Here is a 25,395-nt window from a genome sequence, read left to right on the forward strand (position 1 = left end):
TCCTTTCCAAATATACTCCAAACTTCCCTAAATTCAATTCCGACCACGCGCGCAAGTCATAATACCTGAAGTGAAAATACTCAAGGCCTCAAACCGCCGAACGATGCGCTAGAGATCAAAATGACCGGTCGGGTCGTTACATCTTATAATCAGAAAAGTAGAGTAAATAAATTGCAATAAGGGGTCGAATTACACTTGATACTGTTAAATTTTTTACACTGTGAGTATATATATCTTAGACCGTACTATTATTTTCCCTCAATAACTACCTCTTCACCCACTTTCGTTTCACTAAATGTTAGTCCAGTATCAATCATTTGAATTTGACGTGCTTGTCTTTGTTCATAGACTAAGTGCAGAATAATCACACACTTCCTTTTTCTACTTTCTTATCTACTTACACTATTATAGCATCAGCTGATCAGCCCAACCAACCATTATGCAGTGCCCATATTCTTCCTTTCTATATCAGCATCCATTTAGCATATGTTATATGGCTGAAATTATATTACCTTAATAATATGCATATTCATCAAATACAAAGCAGATAAAACTATCAAATTTTGCAGCCTTCCTAGCAATTGTTCTCAGAATTTGAAGGGTTTAATAGATGGCTTTCCATGGCTACAATGGTGATGCTGGTGAGTGCCACTTGACTCTTTATTTCAATGCCCCTTATGATTATGATGCTTTTCCAATTCAGTCTTCAATATCATATTCTTCCTATGGCCATAGCAACTCAGAGCAAATTGAGCAGAGTACTAATTACAATTACTGCTACACTAAAATGCATCCACAATTAAGTTACTATGTGTACAATTCTACTGAGCCAAAACTTATCCAATATGAAAAGGCTGCTAATTCTTTGGAGACAAGATATGTAATCTCTTATTCAACTAAAGAACATGATGGCACTCTTTTTGAAGAATATGATCGAACCCCTTATGGTGGTGGCTATGACATGGCTCAAACCAATAATTCAATCCTAAGTGTTTCTTTCTTGTTAAAGATAATTAGTTTTTTCTAAGGTTCTTCCTAAACATGATTGTGCAAAAGGAGGGAACAGTAATACTTTTTTGTATTATATCATTTGCTCCCAATGTTGTGGCTATTATACTATTGGCGAGCATTTGTAATAGGCTTCATGATACTCTTAATGTTGGATTTAGTAATGTTGTTGTAAGAAGCACTAATTGTTCATAGTATTTTGAGATGCTCTTGGCTTCGTGGTTTTACATTTTACTGTGAGTAGCAACTTACCAATATTAAATCTTATTTTCTTACTCAACTAACATGAACCCTTTTTAACAGATAAAGGGCCTGAAGTTTGAAGAATCTTCCATAAAGATAGTTCCGAGCAAGTTGAAGCATCTAGAATTGTTGAAGAACAAGGGAAATCTATTTTGTTTTATTAGGAGTCGCCGTCATATGTACAAACTACTATTTTACTTTCTCTTTAATTTTTTGTTTTCTTTAAGGAATTAATTAGTTCTCTATAATTAAAAAAATATTTTATGTCAATATTGACTTCATTCTTTGTATGATTTTGAATGCATGTAATATATTTATTACTTAAAATTACACATTAGTGAAGGGAAATTTTGGTTTCTAAAAAGTATATCGTTGAAAGTACATACAAGTAACGAATGGAATTCCGGTCGCCAAACACTAACAATAACTGAAAATTAGTTAGTGTTAGTGAAGTTTTTAATGACTAGACGACATATAACGATGGGAAAATCCCCTCGCTAATCTTGGTATAACGACTGGATTCCTTGCCATCGTTAAAAGAGTTTTTACGACGGGATCAAAATCCAGTCGTTTACCTTTAATGACGGAGGCACTAACGACCGGTGATGACCGTTTTTTACCCCCATCGTAATTGACTTATACAACCAGATTTGGAGTTTTAACGACCGAATTTTTCATCTCTAAAGACCTATTTTTCTGAAGTGTAAATTGGTTCATCTCACGAGGTTGAGACTTAATCGAGAGCGGAGTTTCTACTAAACATTTGAACTAATAATCGAGTGAATTCGAGAGACTCATTTGAACATTATAAGTGAATTATCTAGAGTTAGATCCCAAATAATTATCTTGCACCTATCGTATCAAAACCCTATTTTCTTCCACTGATAACTTTCTTTGCTTATTCCTTGTTTCGATTGTTACACCCCATGTTTTCATACGTGAAAGTACGCCATAAGTAAATTGATGAAATTTCGGAAATGAGATGTTATATCCCGCATTTTCGTACATTAAAATTTTGTCGTAAGTTAATCGACGTAGACTCGGGAATGAGATTATGTTTGAGGTTATAAGCATTTATGCTATTTTAAATAAGGGATAAGTAAATTCGTGAAGGTGAGAGGGTAAACATATCAAAGAAAATGAGTTCCGTTGAAGGTTGTCATTTTGAGATAAAATACGGTCCAAGCTATAGTACCCGGTATTTATGGACTAGTGCCATACAAGGTACCACATGACCATGATAGTAAGGTGTATGAAGTGTGTTAAAAGTGATTAGTATTTTAAGTAATTTGGAATAATTCTTAATTATGTGAATAATTGATTAATTATTGGTTTAATGAGAGATTAACCATGTAATTAAGAATTTGGTGGATAATTAATTAAGGAATTTGGATAAGACTAAGGAACCCCAACGTGGCAGCAAACCTTGCCCAAATTAATGACTCTTAATTCATTTGATACGGTGTCACATTTAGAGGCTAAGTAATCACTTTAGTGGGGCCCACACCCACTAAGGTATAAGACCTCTAATTTACAAAGAGAGGTGGATTAGAATTAAGCAAAGTAACGGATCTTCAGCAAATATTTCATATGAAGTTATACTGCGTAATAGAAACAGAATTTGCAATTCTAAGAGAGCACGGTACAATCTTTCTCAAGATCATCATACGAATTTTTCACTACTTCGATCCGCCGTTATGTGTTGCATCGCAATTGACTTGTGTTAGATAGATTGTCAAGAGAAATAGCTCAAGTATGTTAAGGCTATCCCTTCTTTATTTTTGGCATGATCCATACGATACAGACAAAACGAGTAAACGCACAACTTTCATAAATGACTCTATTCATAGAAGTACTAGAGGTGTCTATATTCTTGATTCCCATGTAAATTATTATTATATCTTCTGTTCATGGGTCTCAAAAAAAACGTAGTTGATAAAGTTTATCCGAAAGGCATATTGATTTTATGACATTTCAACAAAATCTTATTAACGCACTTCTTATGCATTTCATGCATTTATACATGCACATTGACTCATGACCAGATGGTGTTATATACGCGTATATTATATGTATATGGAATATGAGAAAAGGTTACGGCGTTATATATGTACCACCACCTGATCAACTGGTATACGGTGATGATTTGCCCACAGTGACCGAGATGATATGATGGGATTCCCTCAGAGGCTTGATGATGTTATCTGTGCATACACCTATGCATGGTATGACATTTATACGCATATGCATGACATTATAAATATGAAATGATTCACACAGCTATTCAAACTTACATGTTGAGTCTTTTACTCCATGTTTCTCTCATGTCTTTGATTTATTGATTTTTATTCCTTACATACTAGGTACATTATTTGTACTGACGTTCCTTTTGCCTGGGGACGCTGCGTTTTATGCCCGTAGGTCCCGATAGACAGGTTGAGAGTCCTCTAACTAGGCTATCAGCTCAGCGGAAGGTGTTGGTGTGCTCCATTTGCTCCAGAATTGCTTATTTGGTCCGTATGATTTGGACATGTATTGGTTAGTATGGCGGGGCCCTATCTCGACATTTATGGTATCTATCTACTCTTAGAGGCTTATAGACATATGTCATGTACGTGAAAGATTATGTGGCCTTATCGGGCTATGTTCAGTGCACAAGTAATCATTTTGGTCTTATAGGCTTGTATGTCATATGTATAAGTTGTATTACATGTTGGGTCGTCCTATGATGAGTATTTCCTCATGTTTTATTCTAGTTATCTCACGATAGCCTTTACGTCTCACTTACCTATAATAGTATGATACGAAAAGATATGTTACGTTGGTACTCGGTTGAATAAGGTACCAGGTGCCCGTCACGGCCCATCGGTTTGGGTCGTGACAAAAGTGGTATCAGAGCAGTTCTGTCCTAGGGAGTCTACAAACCGTGTCTAGTAGAGTCTTGTTTATGGGTGTGTCGTGCACCACACTTATAAGAAGGATGCTACTGGGCATTTAAGATTGTCACTCTTTCTTCTTCATATAATACAACGATACCTATATCCAGAAAGATAGTTGGTAAGAGATTTCATATGGATGTGGAAGAGTTAAGTCAGAGGAACTCGATTTTGCATGATGCTTATGACGAGTAAATGTAAGGTATTCAGCGGATCATGTATGTACTAAGACGTGTAAGCTTCTTGTTAAGGAGACCTAAGGCATGAATATTTATCCACCCATATGGTAAAAAGGAATGAGAGATTCAGAAGGTAGATACAAGTTTCAACAAGTAAAATAAGTAAGGTGAAGAAGGGTACGAGGTGCCCAGTTAATGAAGATTATCAATATTTATAAATCAGGCAGAGAAATATAAGCATTTTTGGTTACCTTCAACAGTAACAGATGTATGTACAATTGGCCACATAGATCTCAGTTATGCCCTATGGGAGCTAACAGATATGGCTTAAGAAAAGGACGGGATATCAGGATCCGACTGGGGTTAGAGTAACGCAAAATGATGGATGGATTGTTTGCGTTAGTTGACATTTCCAAAGGATATTGCAAATGTGGTAATAGATCTCAGTGTGAGACCCCCAGATGGTGCACTCTAAAATAGTACAGCTAGATATGAGCACTACAAAGATAGGCACTGGAAGTATGGAAGGGATAAATATTATCTTAGTGTGACTCCCGTCCCTAGTAGAGAGAGAATGTTAGGCAACCCGAAGAGCCAGTGGATGGAGCAAGGGGAGCTAAAAGCAAAAGAATGTCTTGTTGAAATTTTCAGAATAAAGTGATAGACAGAAATATTAGCAGGGAAATAAGAAGAGAGATAATGAAGCATTATGAGTAAGATGTGATACATGGATGACAACGGTAGATAAACAAAAATGACAGTATTACAGAGTCTATAGTCAAGTGAAGGAAAAGACGAGAGGTATCAGGCCTTGAGACAACAAAAGAGTATAGGCCATAAAGTCATATCCTAATTTTGAGAAATAAATTCATGACTCTAACGTGATTACCAGAAGGAAAAGTTAGACCCCCAGAGTAATAGAAATCAGTATGGGCTAGTGAACAAAATATACTGAACATGAATCAGGGATCGGAAGATTTGATAATAATTAACATCATGAGAATTTCAGAGACCGCGTTCCAGCAATAATAAAATAGACAACAGAATAAATGACCTTTAAAGTTCATTCAGGAAGATGCTTCCCTAAAGAAAGCACGGTGATCAGAGTTTAGCTTAAGGGACTAAGTGTGCCAGTTACACTAAGTGTCACCCTTATGAGTAAGGAATTTTGTTATCCTTGGTACAGAAGTATTACCGCAAGGCGAGTAAGGGTCATCGATGATGTGAAAAGACACCAAAGATGAAGGGGTAAAACATCTATAGGTAGATCGTCGTAGCACTAAATCATAGTACTCCCCTAAAGGGGGAGGGGAGGGTACGGAGGGATGTGACATTAAGTCAGAATTAAGTGGTTCTAGTAACTATGGAATGGTAAAGGAAGAATGCAGTAAAAATGAGAAAGGGATGAGATTGCACTTATTCAAATCCTACATATATGCTACGATTCCAGAACATTATACAAACACGACGTCAAGGAGAGGAAGTAAGGGTTCCTACCCGATATGTTATTGAAAAATAAGGAGCCAGTGCGATATGTAAGTTAAGACAAAGGAAATAACCCAAAAAAGATTACGCGGAATATTGATATGAGAATGGGCCAACGAGTAGTTAGTAGTTGATTCAGAAAGAGTATAGTTATGGCTAGACAAGAGGATACAGACACATCAGCAGATCGTGCAAGATAAAGATAGTAATAACCCAATATAGTGAATTCAGCCTCGCAGTTATGACAATGTAATACTTGAGATATATTCAGATAGTAGTTGGGTAGTTAAAGGTGTCGTATAAGTGTTACGAAAATAAAAGAGAGTGCCATTGGGAAACAGTCAAAATATCAGTTCAGAAGAAACCCTCCAAGCACAAGGGCGTGGAGGTAAGTAACTATGGATAATTATAGGTGAGGAATGACATCAAGAAAATTTCATCAAGTATACGATGTAATAAGCTCACAGCTTTACAAGAGTCAGAAGGTCTTCCCTAATTACTACAACGAAAGACTAGCTGAGAAAATAAGGAAGAAGGCTTCAACCTAAGCATAGTGACCTAAAGAGGAAATGGTCTTGTAACAACAGTCTCACAACAACAATGTATGCACTCCATAAGAAAATGGCAGCTATCGTAGCTAATGAACGGGAAGAAGAAAAAAAATCAAAAGGTGATATTCAAGATCATAAGGGTTGTATGGAATTCCAATATGTGTGAGCACTAAGATAAGCCAAGTATTCATGCAACAAGTGGAAAAATGACCAGGAAAAGTAATTGCTTACATTTAAAGAAAGTTGAGAAGGAACGAAAGGAATTATTCGATCAATGATCCAGATCTAGTTATGTTATGGACGCACTTAAGATTTCGGAGTATTATCCATGCAGCATATATGTTGACAAAAGTGGTCGTAGAAAACTCCGATGTAAGTTAAAAGAAAGAATTGAGTCCAGGTCATAGACAAAGGATTGAATTGTTAAAAGATTGTATCATGGATATTACATAGCGTCCATGAAAGGCTAAAGTAATGACTAATACCAGGAGTCACAGATCGGAAGATAATTTAAGCCTACATAAAGGCTGATAAGAAGGAAAAGGAAACTAAAGAGTTACATCAACCAAGTAAATCAGGAATTTGATTATTGGATCCAAAACATTATAGACATCGTGATTGAAAACATTGCAGGATCACTCTTAATATCAGAGGTACAAGAGAGATAGTACAACAACCATATTCTAAACGGCTCTACAATAAAGCCAGTTAGAAGAAGTACCAGCCTCATAAGAAGTCAGTATGAACCTCCCACCGGATTGTGTATGCACCAGAGGTGCAAGTATTATAATAGAGCTACAAGTTGTAGATGTGAATTAAACCTATGTGGAAGGGAGGTCATGAAAGAGATAGAAGATGTGATGCGAGATTTTAATGTAAGTAAGGTAAAGGTGAACAACATACGAGATACTCAAATGCAAAAGGTTGTGAATAGTCCATACTTCGTATAGAAAGGCTAGAAGCGTTGGGATTCAGTATCCAAGAATGATAGCGGCATCGTCAGTGGCATAATTTCCAGCCTATGGTTTCTAGGTATTGAGAGGTCTAGTTAAGAGAGTAAATAAGAGTTAGAGACGATGTGATGTCTGGCTTGATGTTCTATAATGACATATGGAAATCTATGGTGCAAGCAAGTTAAAGGAAGGTTGCGAGAAGTATAAATAAATATGTGTAGGTTGCAAGCTAAAGTATGGTAGAGCGACAAGGTTTTAGGAAGACATTGGTAAGGATAAGGAAAGGCGAGTGAGAAGGTGACGAGAATGGATAAGTCCTCGGGGTTAAGCCCAGAAAAACAAGAGAGATAATGGTTTTTCTAAGCTATAGAAAGCTCAGTATAGCCTGAATGAACTCAAAGGAGTCTAAGACTAATAGCATTTAGAAGAGATGGAATGTTGCCCTGGTAGTAGAATAATGGTGTAATTATGATAGATAAAGGATGACATTTGGGCCTTCGATTGAGTAATGATTTGAATGAAAAAAAAAAGAGAAAAGGGGATTTCATTAATTGTACAGAATTAAAATACCCACGTAAGGCTAATCGCATTGGGATGCTATGAAATACGGTTATGGAAGTATGGTGGAAAATAATTTAAATGTTCCTCGATGCAACGTGAGCCCTAGTGATTACGTAAGAGGTTTCAAGTTATCAGTAGTAGATTGTAGATCAATATTGAGGTAAATCAACAATGGATGGATAAAAGTTACAAAGCATGAGATGAGATTAGGCCGTCATTCTTAAGATGAACAGTAATGAGGAAGCATTAAAGGACTTAGATTTATACATATGGAATAAGCAACGAGAGTAACCTGGAGTTTGGTAGTAAATCGAAGTAAGAGTTATGGTGTGGTATGACCTACTTAGATGTAGTAAAGCCATAAACGCCCAGAAGGACAACTTGTCATAATTCTATATATGTTCACAAAGTAAGGCCTAGAGATCGGCCAAATGCTAGAGGAAAAAGAAGAGAAGAGTCGCATAAGCGCACATACAAGGACAAAATCGTATAGACTGCATGATAGAAGGTAGAAATAGTTACAAGATTGGAAGAATTCTGAACACAAGTCCTAGAGTGAGAAAGAGGCCTAAAGGTGGGAATGCCCTGGCCTTTAGATTAATTCACAGAACAGTTGCCTAGATGGCAAGAAGAGTACTAAAGTATTCGGAAGACGTAGGTTATGAAAATGATAAGTGCATCAGTCAACATTCAAGGATGAATGTTCCAAAGGGAGGAATGATGTTACACCCCATGTTATCGTACGTGAAAGTACGCCATAAGTAAATTGATAAAAGCTCGAAAATGAGATGTTACATCCTGCAGTCGTAAGTTAATCGACGTACATTCAGGAATGAGATTATTTTCGAGGTTATAAACATTTATGCTATTTCAAACAAGGGATAAGTAAATTCGTGAAGGTGAGAGGGTAAACATATCAAAGAAAATGAGTTACGTTGAAGGTTGTCATTTTGAGATAAAATACGGTCCAAGCTATAGTACCCCATATTTATGGACTAGTGCCATACAAAGTACCACATGACCATGATAGTAAGGTGTATGAAGTGTGTTAAAAGTGATTAGTATTTTAAGTAATTTGGGATAATTCTTAATTATGTGGGTAATTGATTAATTATTGGTATAATGGGAGATTAACCATGTAATTAAGAAATTGGTGGATATTTAATTAAGGTATTTGGATAAGACTAAGGAACCCCAAAGTGGCAGCAAACCTTGCCCAAATTAATGACTCTTAATTCATTTGATAAGGTGTCACATTTAGAGGCTAAGTCATCACCTTAGTGGGGCCCACACCCACTAAGGTATACGACCTCTAATTCAGAGAGAGAGGTGGATTAGAATTAAGCAAAGTAACGGATCTTCATCAAAAATTTCATACGAAGTTATACTGCGTAATAGCAACGGGATTTGCAATTCTAAGAGAGCACAGTACAATCTTTCTCAAGAACATCATACGGATTTTTCACTACTTCGATCCCCCGTTGCGTATTTCGTTGCGATTGACTTGTGTTAGAGGGATTGTCAAGAGAATCGGCTCAGGTATCTTAAGGCTATCTCTTCTTTCTTTTTGGCATGATCCATACGATACAAACAAAACGAGTAAATGCACAACTTTCATAAATGACTCTATTCATGAAGTACTAGGGGTGTCTATATTCTTGATTCCACATGTGAATTATTATTATATCTTCTATTCATGGGTCTCAGAAAAATACGTAGTTGATAAAGTTTATCCGAAAGGCACATTGATTTTATGACATTTTGAGAAATCTTATTAACGCACTTCTTATGCATTTCATGCATTTATACATGTACATTGACCCATGACCAGATGGCGTTATATACGTGTATATTATATGTATATGGGAGATGGTAAAAGGTTACGGCGTTAAATACACACCACCACCTGATCAGCTGGTATACGTTGATGATTTGCCCGCAGTGGCCGAGATGATATGATGGGATGCCCTCAGAGGCTTGATGATGTTATGTACGCATACACCTATGCATGGTATGACATTTATACGCATATGCATGACATTATAAATATGAAATAATTCACAGAGCTATTCAAACTTACATGTTGAGTCTTTTACTCCATGTTTCTCTCATGTCTTTTATTTATTGATTTTCATTCCTTACATACTCGGTACGTTATTTTTATTGACGTCCCTTTTGCTTCGGGACACTGCGTTTCATGCCCACAGGTCCCGATAGACAGGTTGAGAGTCCTCCAAGTAGGCTATCCGCTCAGCGGAAGGTGTTGGTGCGCTCCATTTGCTCCGGAGTTGCTTATTTGGTCCGTATGATTTGAACATGTATTGATTAGTATGGCATGTCCCGACCTTTATGGGATCTATCCACTCTTAGAGGCTTGTAGACATATGTCATGTACGTGAAAGATTGTGTGGCCTTGTCGGCCTATGTTCAGTGCACGAGTGATCATTTTGGTCTTATAGGCTTGTATGTCATATGTATATGTTGTATTACATGTTGGGTCGTGCAATGTTGAGTATTTCCTTCTATTTTATTCTACTTATCTCACGACAGCCTCTCCAGATTATTTACCTTTAATAGTATGATACTAAAAGATATGTTACGTTGGTACTCGGTTGAGTAAGGTACCAGGTGCCCGTCGCGGCCCATTGGTTTGGGTCATGACATCGATTGTCATTAGTCAATACCTTTAGACTCTTAGTTAATTTTAGTTAGAAATTATATAAATCTCAATTGTTGATCATCTTGGATAGCAATCAAGCTAGAAACTATGAGAATACTATATTATACTATACCATATTTGATTAGCGAGCATAATTTAAGTGTGTATTTTGCACTCGTCAAATTTTGGCGTCGTTGCCGAGGATTGGCAGTCAATAGTGTTTGAAATAGTTTGTAGTGTTAATTCAGGATTTTTTTTTCTTTTATTTTTCTTTTTTCTTGTTTTACATTTTGGTGTTGGTTGACTGTGCGCAGGTTAATGGTTAGGATTGATGCATAACTCGAGCTTCTGAGAAAGAAGTGCTACCATACAAGCCAGAGATAGAAAAACAATTGCGATAGCTAAGGAAGGAAAGAAATCTCACCGAGACGTCAGAAAAGGTTGGGCAATCCTCAACCAAAAAACTTATGGCTGGAAATGGTGATGATAATGTAGATTTGGCTGCAAGAGAGTCAGCCCAACAACGAGAAAAGGCTGCACGGGATGCTGAGGAAGCAGCTATTAGAGATGCACATATTATCTATGAAGAAGAGAGTGGTCAGAGAATTGATCAATATCAACCCTTGGCTACAGACCAGTTCAGAAATATAGCTCCCATGCCTGGGAGATCACTGGGTGATTAAGCTAGACCAGTCTACAATCAAGGCTTATCAAGTGTTAGACCACCTCCAATTGCAGCTAACAATTTCGAGTTGAAGCAAGGGTTGCTTCAAACCATTTAGAATTGCTGTGTTTTCATAGGAAAGATGAACGAAGATCCAAACACACTTATGATGGACTTTGAGGAGATTATGAACACCTTTCAATACAACTGGGTGTCACAAAATATAGTGTACTTAAGGGAATTCCCCTTTTCACTCAAAGATGATGCAAAGCAGTGGCTTCGGAGCTTGCCCATGGGATCGATTAGAACATGGGATGAGATGACCAAAAGAATTCTTGATAAATATTTCTCCTCAGCTAAAACGGGCAAGTTTAGAAGAGAAATCCATAACTTCTGCCAGAAAGAGACTGAAACTATTTTTGAAGCATGGGAGAGATTTAAGGAGATAGTTCGAAAGTGTTAACATAGCGGAATTGAACTCTGGATGCAACTCTAGGACTTTTGGGATGGATTGACACCGGCCTCACATAGAACATTGAGCAATGCAGTTGGAGGCCCATTGATGAAAAAGACTATAGAGGATATAGTTACAATTCTTGATGAGTTATCTGAAGATGCTAATCAGTGGCCCTCTGAGAGTGCTAAAAGAAGAAGATCAACTGGTGTTCACCAAGTTGATGCTAATATATCTGTGTATGTACAGTTTGATGCTATGTCTAAAGAAATACGAAAGCTGCCTTAGCCACGATACAAAGTGAGCCTCAAACAGTTTGTGATATATGTGGAAGAGGACACCCTACTCATGAGTGTCAAGCCTCAACTGAGGAAGTGAATGATGTGGAAAATTACAATTTTAATGTAATGGGTCAGAAACAACCCGGTTTTCATGGAGTTCACCTGGGGTACCGCAAATGCATGGCAACAAAATAACCCCGGATTTAAAGGAGAAGGAGCTTCTGGTTTTATGAATTAGTCGAGGCAGCAGTTTCAGCCTCAACAGCCCAATCAACCTGGTCTAGAAGATCTCATGAAGGCCTTTATTGTGAAAACTTATGAAAGATTTGAAGTAGAAGGGGCAGCAATTCGAAATTTAGAGAAGCAAGTGGGAAAAATTGCAACAATATTATCTGAGATGTTCTAGGAACTCTCCCAGCTGATACTGAAAGAAATCCCAAAGAAACAGTGAATGTTGTAACCTTGAGAAGTGGGCAAGTGTTGAAAGACCCCACCCTGATCCAAAATGATGTGAAACTTGAAAATGAAATTGGGGAGCAACTGAAAAGTGATGACGACATGAAGAAGAAAGGCCCAATGAAAGCTGAGAAAAAAAAGAAGGAAGAAAAAATGATAAGGGAGGAACATGATGAGAGCAAGCATATGCCTGCGCTACCTTTCCCTCAAAAGCTATGTAGAGAAAAGCTCGACAAGCAATTTGAGAGATTTCTGGATGTGCTAAAACAGGTTCATGTAAACTTACCATTCACAGAAGTGCTCTCACAAATGACTTCTTATGCTAAATTCTTGAAAGAGATCCTTACGAAGAAGAGGAAAGTAGAGGAGACCTCAGTGGTCAAGCTCGCAGAGCACTGCAGTGTGATATTGCAAAATAAACTCCCACAAAAGTGTGGAGATCCAGGGAGTTTTACTATACCTTGCTCTTTAGGAACTATTAATTTTGATAAGTCCTTATGTGATTCTGGTGACTCAATTAATTTAATACCTTTATCTATTTACAAGAAACTGGAGAAGGAGATTGGAGAGATAAGGTCTGCACCAATATCGTTGCAGCTGGCAGACAAAACGACTTTAATATCCGAGGGGATAGTGGAAGATGTGTTAGTTCGGGTGGATAAATTTGTATTTCCTGTGAATTTTATAGTGGTGAATATGGAGAAAAATAAGGAGGTCCCTCTCATCCTAGGAAGACCATTCTTAGCGACGAGCAGAGTGATATTAGATATATATGCGAGAAAAATCATGCTTAGAGTGGGTGAGGAGACTGTGATTTTCAAGATGGATGTAGAAAAGGGGGTGCAAAAAGGAAAACCAGCTGCAAGTGTTGAGTGGAAAGTGAAGGGCTCGAAAGAGAAAGCTGCAGTAAGCGAGAAAGATAAGTGTGGGGTGTACCCCAAAAAGTCTAAGAAGAAGCTATCTGCATGGATGTATGTATTAGTTCGGGCGTGAGGAATGGAGCCCGACTTCGACTCAGTCCCTGACTAAATGTTCAGGGAAGTTTCCTTTACCTCATGCTTTTTTAATTGTGTGTCATGGGGATATGCCACAACTTAAAGTGTGGGGTGGGGGATATTTGTATGTATGTATATTAGTTTTCTTTTTGTTAGTTGTAAATAGTAGAGATAAAAATAAATATTTGGAAAAAGAACCATTAAAATTTTAAAAATTTTGATTTTTAACGATGGATATCATCAATAGATTTCTTGAGGGATTAAAGTCGAAAGATAAAAGACAAAAATATTTTCATTTGTAGGTAGAGTAATAATTCCCCCTTGGTTTTTATAAAAAATTATAAAACTTTTAAATATTTTGATTTTTCCCGACGATGGATATCATCGACAAGTTTCTTGGGGGATTAAAGTCGAAAGAAAAAAGACAAAAAGATTTTCGTTTGTAGGTAGTGTAATAATTCTTCGTTGGTTTTTCTTTATGCCGCAGTTCTTTTCCAAGAGTTTTGTTTGAACCTGGTGTAGTTAGTTTTATTTTTTTAGGAGTAGGAAACCTTGTGTTGTGATTTTAATTGAAGGCAACATCTCTTAACTTTATTATGCCTTGAGAATAGTAAGTGCTTTAGTTGTGACACTTAGGCTCAGTTTTTGACTCTTGTATAAGTTCCTTAAATTGTATGATCTTAACTTTGCTTAACTACTTTGACTAGAGTGTCTTGATAGTCCAATCCTGAGTGAGTTACGTGCCATGTGTGAGTGAGGTTTGGGTATTCTGTGCATTGCAGTTGATGTTTAGAACTTGCCTCGTGTGTTTGTAAAGCGAAATAGTTGTTTTATTCAGTCTTGGAAGTGATATAGGCGTTTCTTTGTTGAGCCATATATATATTTTACCCACCGAATTATTATGTATCTTAGTTAACCCCTTTGAGCCTGTAATCCTGTTTCTTTGGCAACCACATTACTATCCTTGCCATTTGTTTGAATTAACCATTTATTTAAACCTTTTTACCTCTCATGAGCACTTGAATTTGTTATGAACTTTTTAAAAGTTAAAGTGTGGGGTGTTGGTTTGGCTTTTGAGTGGAACTATTGAAATAGAAGGAAGGTGCATTGTTTTGAAAAAGTAAGAGTCACTTGAATTGAATAAGAAAAGAAAAAGAAAAATAGCTGTATTGTTGTGAAAACTATTCCTTGATAGTGGTAACTCTTGATGTATTTATGCTTAAAGGAGTAGGAGTTGATGTATATTGATGTGAAGGTGGAGTTATGGTTTGACATAAGTGCGGGGTTTTGAACGAGTAATTATGTATTAAAGTGCTTAGGGAGGTGTAGTCACTCTTATATCTAAATGTATCCTACCCGTCCCGCATTCTACATTACAACCAATTAAAGTCCAACGTGATCCTTGATTGAATGAGCTCAATTAGTTTCACACCCCAAAACTGGGGAGCGCGATCGGCGCTCAACCGAGTGAACCCGGCCGAGCAAGCCTATTAGATTTCCTTCTACCAAAACTCATCCATGAATAAATAGGATACACATCTTCGTTAATTAGACAATAAGATGTTCATGTCTACAATACCAATTCATTACCAATACTTCCATCATTTTAAGGTCTTAAATAGAATAAGTAATAAAACATAGTTTGACTTTCCCAGCACCAATACATAACCCACACTTATGTCTACGGGGCCTCTAAAATACCAAGGAGTACAATAATAGTGTCAGCAACAAGGCTCCGACTATACCTCATAATACGATAACACATACGAAACAAAAGATGCACACCCCCGGAATGAGATGGGGCTCACCAAGTCAGCTGGGAAGAATGAGCACCGCTATCACTGGTCGATATCCTCCGTTGTGGAACCACCTGCATCCATTAAAGATGTAGCACCCCCGGCAAAAGGGACGTTAGTATATGTCGAATAGTACTAGTATGAAAACCAAACACCAATTAAAGAATTCGGAAATACAATATAAATATGATGAACCAGGGCGACAATAAAATAGCATAGATAGTCGTTTAAACCAAAGCAAGCTTATCAAGGGCGGTTATTAACATTTATAGAATTTAAGATGAGGACCTCTGTAACCATTTTCACACAAAGCTGCCCCACCGCCTCACCCAAATATATGCAGGTGGAGGTGTAAGAACAATACCCATTTACAGACAAGCGTCCCCACCACCTCACCCTAATATATGCGGGTGGAGGTGTAAACACAATACCCATTTCCACACAAGCGACCCCGCCTCCTCACCCCAATATATGTGGGTGGAGGTGTAAACACAATGATACCAATACCTACATAAAGCGGCCATGCCGCCTCACCCCAATATGTATATGTGGGTGGTAGTGCAACAACAATACCAAAATCATACACAAGCAACTCTTCCACCCCACCCCAATATATGCGGGTGGAGGTGTAACCCCAATCACAATCTCTACACAATTTGGTATAATAGTTTCATACATAAATCACGACTTGGAATCATAACACGTAGATACACAATCCATAGTTTGAAACACATCCTCAATTTATAATGCAATATGATAACAACATTTGAAACACGAATTAAACATATACCTTTTGTCATAAAACTTATTCGGAATACTCAACTTGTAATAAATATTTTGGAACTTACAAGGATATTGGGGTTCCAATTCTTAAAGAAGAGTTTAGCCATCATACCTCAATAGAGCCTTCTCAAACTCTAAAATGTTCAGGAATTATTAGCAACTTCAATCTATTTTAGAAATATAACAAATTGAATCAAAAATAAGGAGGATGATCATGGTTCTAGCTCATTTGAGCATTTTATCAAACACTAGGTGTTCATTAAGGTTTCAAGGTCCTTTTATGGAGGATTCCATCTTTCCCCAACCCATTCTCTACCTTTTTAGCTCACAACCTTCCCACATTCTTTGATAACATATGCATGCAAGATAAAAAAACCCCATACCTAATATTTGTCTCCTTATTTAACCCATTTTTGTAAAATTTCAAAATTAAGAGCTGGGACATAGATTCTTACCTTTAGGGTGAATATTTCCTTTGTTAATCCTCAATGGTTGAGCAAGAATTGATGGATAATAGGCTGAATGTTGCTCCCTAACTCTAAGAACTCTCTCTCTCACTCTAGAATATCAGAAATGTGCTCAAAATGAACTATGGTACATGTTTTAACTAAATAGGGTCGGGTTTAAAAACCCCAAAAATGAAGCTCTGGAACAGGTTCTGCGGTCGCATATGGGATCGCATAATGATTATGTTGTCCGTGAAATGACCGTCAAATTTGGGTGCCAAAATCGAAAAGGAACTGACTAGGTTTGCGGTCACTATGCAGCCCACAAACCGGTTCTACGGTCGCATAATGCACCACAGAATGGTTCTGCGGTTTCATAGTGCACCGTAGAACCTCCCTCCGAAAAATACCAAAGCGGGATATGCGACAAGAGTGCGGCCCGCGAAATGGTTATGCGGTCGCATAATGGGCAGCAAAACTGACATTAAAAATAGCCCAAAAGACTGCTCCACTCTACGTCCATTCTCCAGTTCGCAGAGTGGTTCTGCGATCGCAGAGCGGACCGTAGAAATGCCTACTTCTGCCCAACATTTTCCTTGAACTCCCCAGCGCAATGTTCAATCCAAAAAGTCTGAACTGCTACTTCTGCATCACGGAATCCGGGTTTTTAGGAAATGTTTTATGGGGCATTACATCCTCCCGCACTTAAGATCACTCTTCCTCTAATGAGGATCAGGGTCCACTATTAGCACCTTATGCAACTCAGTTTTTTTCATACCCCACACCAGTAGCCCCAAATTTAACTAACTCCCCAAATTTCCAAAAATTTTGCCAGAGTTTCCTTTGTAACTGGGCCTATCCACCTGTCAGAAAGCCCCATAATCACATCCTAAAAACATGTACACAATCTAACGATGTAGATCTAACATAACTCATAATAATACCAACTGTGGCCTCATGTAAACAACATATAATCAAAAGAAACACCTTTACATTAACTGAACAACTTATACAAAATTCATAGGCGACAAGTTCATAAGTGAAGAATTTCTACGCCTACTTCGTCATAACGGAATCCGGGTTTTTAGGAAAAATTTTATGGGGCCTTACAATTAGTAGAGTAGTACACTACAGGCAAGCCTATGGTACGTCTTTTGTGGCATATGAATGTTGTTTCTGAGAGTAAGTGAATTCTTTCTATCTTGAGTTCCTGATTGTTCTTAAATTTTATTGCGTGTGGAACAACTCTTTATTGTTGTGTGGGGGCACTTGATTCATGAAGGAAAGGTAAAGTCGTTGACCTCTATGTTAGAGTAAGTGAGCGGGTTGTGAAAATTCCGTGGTGCTTTTGAGTCAAATCTTGAGGCGAGGATGTTACGTTAGAGTGCTTAATCTGTTTTAATTATTCTTGGTGTGATGAGTTAGGAGAGTTGTTTAAAAAGGTTGTGTCTATATGAAGTGTAGTTTGATTTCTCGAGGACGTGCAATGGTTTAAGTGTGAGGTATTGATGTTAGGCTATAATCTCGTGTTTTAGTCGCTTAATTGGTAGTATTTTGCACTTATTGCGTATTTTATGCCATGTAGGAATGATTCCAAGTTATGTAGATGTTGTGGAGCTAAATCAAATAATTGGAGCTTTGAAGTGTGAGTAAAAGCCAAAGGGATTAAGCCGAGATCATGTTCGAGGGTCGAAGATCACTTCTGGATGTCAAAACTCAAGGAAGAAGCAACACTCTGAGAAAATGCGCTAATGAGACGCACCATGTGTAGCACTGTGCGACGCATCGGTGCAAATGTGCGTCAGAAATTTGAGAAGTTCAGAGACTTGTAATTTTTTGGTCTAACAGAAAAATACACTAATGCTAGGCATAGTGCGTAGCATTAGTACAAAATTTTGTCAAACAAGCTAAGTTCAGAGAGTTTACAACCCAGAAAATTGCACTAATGCTACGCACCCTACGTAGCATAGTGCGACGCATGAAAAGTAATAAGTTTGCAAGTTTTTTTATTTCGGCTAGGAAAGGGAGGTTTCGTCTGGCCCCGACCCTACTTGGTATAAATACATGGAAAAACGTTATTTTCAGTACTTTTGACATAATTTTGACCCGAGGAAGCTAAGGAGGAGTTGGAAGAACACAAGCACAAGGATTTCATCATTCCTTCCTCACTCAAGACCCGAGTTTGGATCGAATCTATTTTTTCCTATACTTTAATTATATTTGTGATGAATTTCTCCATGATTATGGGGTAGTTCCTTTTAGGGTTTGATGGATTTGGTGTATTGAAGATTGTTTGTAGATTATAACTCTAGTTTTATGTATTGAATTGTTTTTGGATGATTTAATTATTGCATCTATATTCACTTGTTGATGTAATCGAGAAAGGCATAACTTGTGATATCTTTGCATTATATTGTTGGTTGAGTTCATTAGTTCTTCTTAGTAATCAAAAGAGGCTAGTTGAATCATTGATTAAACCTAGTTAGGAGGATAATCGAGAGAGGTTCTCCTAAAGACCAATCCACTACGCATTCTTGCACATCTTCACAGAGCTTAAATTGGTTCATCTCGCGAGGTTGAGACTTAATCAAGAGAGGAGTTTCTACTAAACGTTTGAACAAATAATCAAGTGAATTCGAGAGACTCACTTGAACATTAGAAGTGAATTATCTAGAGTTAGATCCCAAACAATTATCTTGCACCTATTCTATCAACACCCTATTTTCGCCCACTGATAACTTTCTTTGCTCATTCCTTGTTTCGATTGTCATTAGTCAATAGCTTTAGACTCTTAGTTAATTTTAGTTAGAAATCATATAAATCTCAATTGTTGATCATCTTGGATAGCAATCAAGCTAGAAACTACGAGAATACTATTTAAATCTAATCCTTGTAGATACGATATTATACTATACTTTATTTGATTAGCAAGCATAATTTAAGTGTGTGCTTCGAGATTAGGAATGTATTCAAGTATGACCATTATATCAAAATGTTATGATTTAAAATCATGTTTCAATTTCAAGTTTATTAGACCTAATTTTAAAGCAATACTCAATGTGCTCAAGACTCCAATTGCTCATATACATACTTAAAGTCTTGATTTCAAATGCCATTTTTGTTGATAACCTATGATGATGCTTGAAAGTGAAAGAAGGGAGTTATAGATATAAAATGTGGCCATCGTGCCAAGAATGAAAATTACACTTGTGACCAATAGCGCCAATGAAATGAAAGGATGTGTGAAGGATTATGAAATGACTTTTAAATCCTTTATACAATAAATGTTTTGGGAGTATCGTTAGTCACCGAGGAAGGGTAGGTTGAAATAACCTAACCCCGAAACTACACGGAACGGTGTAGGAGTGATTGAGGGGTAAATCCCCGTATTGATGTGTTGAGATTATTCCCCTTACATGGGATGAGATTGATGTGTTGAGATTATTCCCCTTAAATGGGACGAGATTGATGTGTTGAGATTATTCCCCTTAATTGGGATGAGATGATTACTAGCGGAAGGTGATGTCGACCCATACGACATTGTGGTGAGACGGCTTAGCCGATCTGGCCGAGATCGGACGCCATGCCACGCACATGGTGGTGTTGTGATTGTATATCTTGGGGTGAGATGGCTTAGCCAATCGGACCGAGATCGGACTCCGTGCTAAAAACACGGTGGTGTATTGGTACTAAAGATCTCCCAACTTAAAAATATTGATACTTACTTGAAATTTTATCTCTCTCTTAACTTGAAGCTTTAATATTGTTTGAGAGGGTGTTTAGTCTTACATACTAGTACTATTCCATATGTATTAACGTCTCTTTTGCCGGGGGTGCTGCATCTTTAATGGATGCAGGTGGTTCCACAGTAGGCAGCATTGATGAGTGATAGCGGTACACCCTCTTCTCAGCTAACTTGGTGAGCCCCACTTCATATCGGGGTCTTATGTTTTTTGTTCCTTATGAATAGTGTTTCGAGGTATAGTCGGGGCCTTGTTGCCGGCAACATAATATTACTCTTTTATATCAATTAGAGGCTCTGTAGACATAGTGTGGTTTTTATTTTGTTTTGGGTAAGTCAAACTTGAAATGTTGTACTTGTAAAATATGTTTCCACTTCTAAAACTACGAATGTGTAATGTATTTTGGGAATTTGTAATGAAGTAACTAATGGTAGCAAAATTTGTGTCGTACATGTCATCCTTTTATTGTCCAATTAATGATATTCATCTTCACTTTATTCATGGGTAAGGTCGGGTAGAAGGCATCGAATAGGCTTGCTTGACTGTGATATCTCGGTTGAATGTCGGTCGTGCTCCCCAAGGTCGGGGCGTGACATGGGGGTTTTGGGAAAACTTTTGTAAAGTGATAAATGGAGATGTGATCCTCGATTTGGTGTTGGTTTTGGATGAAACTTGAATATCTGGACTCGTATTGAAATGGGTGTTCAGAATTTGTGCGTTTTGCGTAGTAGTATAAAGATCGAAACTCTATTATTTGGGGTTGTTTCCTATGGGTTTAGTGGATGTAATTGAGTTGTTGTTTACTAGATTTTGGTCATTTGGAGTTAAATTCGGACGGTTAGGTGATTTTTGCTTGATTTGAGGTTGTCGGGAGGAGGTAAGTCTCTTGTTTATCCTCGTGCGAGGGAATTTTCCCCATAGGTGACGTGATTGATATTTGATACATGATTTAGAGTCCACGTATAATTGAGGTGGCGAGCGTATATATGTAGCTAGGTTTTGGGCGATGTGGTAGTTGTTGTCGTGTTTAGACCCCACATTTTGCTAATGTTGATTTATCAGCTTTAGAATTTTGTTTGTTGTTGTGTTCGCTTGCCTAGAAAGCGGGTTTGGATCCATGACGGCCTTTGGTGGGATTTCGTGTCATGACAAGGTGGTATTAGAGCAATACATTCTAAGGGTTCTCACATGTCACAAGCAATCCTTGTAGAGTCTTGTGGATCGGTATGGAGACATTTGTACTTATCTTTGAGATGAAACTTCCCTTTCTTGATTCCTCATTGTGCGTTGATTTTGACTTGAATCAAAATCCATCTATTTTATTCTCTCGTAGATGGTGAGAGCTCGTATTTCTGGAGCAGGAAAGGATACAGGAGCAGCACCACCGGTTAAGACTGAGAGAGGCACGGGTCAGGGTAGGGCCAAGGCCCCTACTAGAGGTCGTACTACAACAGGTAGTGGTGGGGCATCCACCAGGGCCCGTGGCAAGGCAAGGCAGTTGATGCGGACCCACCTTTGGAGTAGGTGAAGGAGAAGATCATGGACGAGCATATTGAGGCTCCAGTGCACACTCAGAAATCGGAGGGTTTCATTGATGCACCCATGTCCTGGAGGCTATGGCCAAGATGGTCAGTTTCATTGATGCTTTGACACAGACCGGGATGGTCCTAGTGGATCTAGCCACATCTCAGGTAGGAGAGGGAGCTCATACCTATGTGTCTCATACTATAGAGATGTCTATTGTAGCAGCTAGATCTGAGACCATACCTGCCATGTCTATTGATGAGCAGAAGAGGTTAGAGAGGTTTCAGATATTGTTTCCTCCACACTTTGAGGGTAGTGCTTCAGAGGATACCCAGGACTTTCTAGACAGGTGCCATCAGATGTTATGCAATGTGGGCTTGATAGATTCCAACAATGTAGATTTCACTACTTTCCAGTTGGGGGAGCATCTAGGAGATGGTGGTAGACATATGAGCTGGGTAGGTCAACTGGTTCAACTCCTCTTAGAGGTATATTCCACTCACCACGAGGGAGGAGTTGAAGAGCCATATCGAGCACCTTCAGCAGGTCATATGTTAGTGATTGAGTATGAGGCGAGATTCACTGAATTATCTCGTCGTGGAGCTGTCATGATACCCACCGAGGCATAAAAAGCGAGGAGGTTTATTAAGGGTCTGTCTTATGGCATCAGGGTTACTATGGCTCGAGATTCAGAGATGGGGACTTCTTTGCAGCAGGTAGTAGATATACCTCGGAGGAACGAGCGTATTCGTAGCCAAGGTAGAGAGGTCATGACAAGGGACTAGAGGCCTCATCATTCCATTGGTTTTTGTGGTACCTCATCTGGAGGTAAAGGGAAGATTAGTAGGGGCCCTCCTAGAAGGCCAAACAGTATGTGCAGCACGGGGCCCGTGGTGTGGTGTCTCATTCATCTTTCAGTTCTCCAGTTCCGTCATCCTTCAGTGCTCTTCTAGCAAGCTCATATCGTGCTCCGTGGATGCAGGGTACCTCTAGTGGATATTCAGGTCCCCAGGGATAGTATCAGTCTCAACATCCTTATTCAGCTCCAAGTTGCTATGAGTGTGGAGAGCTTGGGCATGTGAGGAAGTATTTCCCCAGACTTATCTAAGGCATAGCTCATCGGGGTTCTCAGTCCATAGTTCAGACACCAGTTGCATCACCCCCTACTCGGACAACTAGAGGTGGAGGTCACATAGTGAGAGAATGACCTAAAGAGGGAGGTCATATTGGTGCTAGTCAAGTTAGTGGTGGCCAGTCCTGTTGCTATGCTTTTCCATGGAGACCCCAGGCGATTACCTCCAATGCTGTGATCACAAGTATGGTTTCGGTTTGTCATAAAGATGTTTCCGTTTTGTTTGATCCAGGATCTATTTATTCTTATGTGTCATCATACTTTGCTCCTTATTTGGATACTCATTGTGGTTCTCTCGATACTCTTGTGCATGTGTCTACACCTGTTGGTGACTCTTGTCACGCCACAACCTTGAGAAGCGCGACCGGCGCTCAACCGAGATATCCAGGTCAAGCAAGCCTACTTGATGCCTTCTACCCAACCTTACCCATGAACATATTGAGGATGAGTAATAGGAGATAAACGTGAGAGGATAGAATATAAAGTATCAAGTTTCATTACTCGTAGGAACTTCATTAATATTTACCAAAAGATTAAAAGTTCATAGTTCTTAAAAGTGGAAATATGTCCAACAACCACAACATCATTAGTTTGTCTCCCAAATCAAAACACAACCCGTAACATGTCTACGGAGCCTCTAAGTGGACATGAGAATAGTATGGAGATGTAAATGACAAGACCCTGGCTATACCTCAAAAATACAATGTAGAAAATCAAATGACATAAGGCCCTGATGTAGAATAGGGCTCACCAAAATCCACTGAGTACAAGGTAAGTTGCTATCAAGGATCAATGTCGCCTGATGTGGAACCACCTGCATCTATTAAAGATGCAGCACCTCGGGCAAAAGGGACGTTAGTACATATGGAATAGTACTAGCATGTAAAGCTAAATACCCTCTCATGGAATAGAGTACTAACATAAAAGAAGAGAAACATGAAATCAATAAAAAAAAAACTCAAATAATATCAAAATGCCAAGTTAAGAGCAAGGCAAGTCTTCAAGTAAATATTAAAATTTTAGGTTGGGAGATCTTTGTTACTAACACACCACCATGCTTATGGCATGAGGACCGATCTCTGCCCAATCGGCTAAGCTGTCCCACCCCAATGTGTGCGGGCGGACAGAGAAACACAACACCACCACCATGCTTATGGCATGGGGACCGATCTCCTTCTGATCGGCTAAGCCATCTCACCACGATGTCGTGTGGGTCGACATGGTCTGTCCTAGCTATCAACTCAAATAATATCATCATGGGAATTTATCTGTCAATCACTCCTACACCGGCACGTGTAGTTTTGGGCTTGGGAATTTATAACCCAGCCTTGCTCGGTGACCTAACGATACTCCAAAAATATTTTCTATATAAAAGAAATATACTCATATCATATCCTTTCATAAGATCTTTCATTTCATTGTCACTTTTGGCAACACATCACAACCTTCATTCTTGGTACGATGGTCGTATTTCACATTCCATACCTTCATTCCTTTGCATTGCCAAGGATAATCATAAAGCATTTACAGTCATTTAAAATATTGAGAAATTCATAGCTTTAACTCAAAAGAACATAAGAACCTAAAACACATTGGAAATAATTGCAAAAAGAGATCATAATGATTTTAATGGAATCATGGATTGAGCTCATACGCGGTTGATAAATCAATTGTACTTGAAATATTTTAAAAGAGAGAACATTGAATGATGAATGCAGTTAAAACATCATTTGGGTAGATAAACATTTGGTACATCAATCATTCGTGGAATTCGATACAATAAGAATAAGAACTCGGACAAACCATACTTGGAATTTTATACGGAGATCATGGAATCCGATTCTACGGAATGAGTTCAGTCAACTTACCTTAAATTCACCCCTTAATGACACTACAATGATCCACTGCATTAAGCAACCTCAGTCTACAATAACAACATCCAATGGGACCAATATTAGTATCAAATTCCACAATTTAGGCCATTTAGGCAATTTATCAAACACCTAGTAGGCATAAATCTCTACATCTCTTAACCATAGAATTAGTTCATCCAACTACCTTTACCGACAATTTATCCCACCATAATTCTTAAACAATTTATAACTTCCAACATCACATGCATTATGAACCATCCACACCAAACCCAAAATTCCATTAAATAATCACCTTTCAATCTCTACAATGGTTATGAATTTAAAATGGGAACTTATGACTTCCAATCACCATCCCATAAGTTCAAATGCTTAATTCATACTCATATTCCCATTATAAATTCATGCACATAAGTCTAAGGGTATAGGATTACCTTTTGGATGAAATCTTACAAAACCCTCTTTGAGTTCTTGAAGAAATTTTGTTAAAATCTAAGGATTTCATGGTGTATTGAGTTAGTTCTAGTATGGAAATGATAGGATTCGCACCAAGACAATGGGGATTTCTTACCTTGAATATTGGAGGAGTTGGGGGTCTTGAGAGAGTGGAAGAAAGCTCCAAAATTCGTCTAAGTAAAATGGGGGAAATGAGCCCCCAAAATGACTTAAAAGAAA

The 25,395-nt window shown here is 38.2% G+C and overlaps 1 long non-coding RNA gene and 1 pseudogene across 1 annotated transcript; one reads left to right on the forward strand and one right to left on the reverse strand.

Moving 5' to 3' along the window:
- The first annotated feature begins 495 nt into the window (after window positions 1-495).
- Window positions 496-1,521, forward strand: LOC107800664 (uncharacterized). The gene is made up of 2 exons (XR_001651450.2): window positions 496-641; window positions 1,312-1,521. It is a non-coding gene; the product is annotated as an uncharacterized LOC107800664 (long non-coding RNA).
- A 10,085-nt stretch (window positions 1,522-11,606) lies between these two features.
- On the reverse strand, window positions 11,607-11,705 carry LOC142168461 (small nucleolar RNA R71; annotated as a pseudogene).
- Window positions 11,706-25,395: the final 13,690 nt, after the last annotated feature.

This window comes from Nicotiana tabacum, chromosome 13, assembly GCF_000715075.1.
Source record: "Nicotiana tabacum cultivar K326 chromosome 13, ASM71507v2, whole genome shotgun sequence".
Classification (NCBI taxonomy): Eukaryota; Viridiplantae; Streptophyta; class Magnoliopsida; order Solanales; family Solanaceae; genus Nicotiana; species Nicotiana tabacum.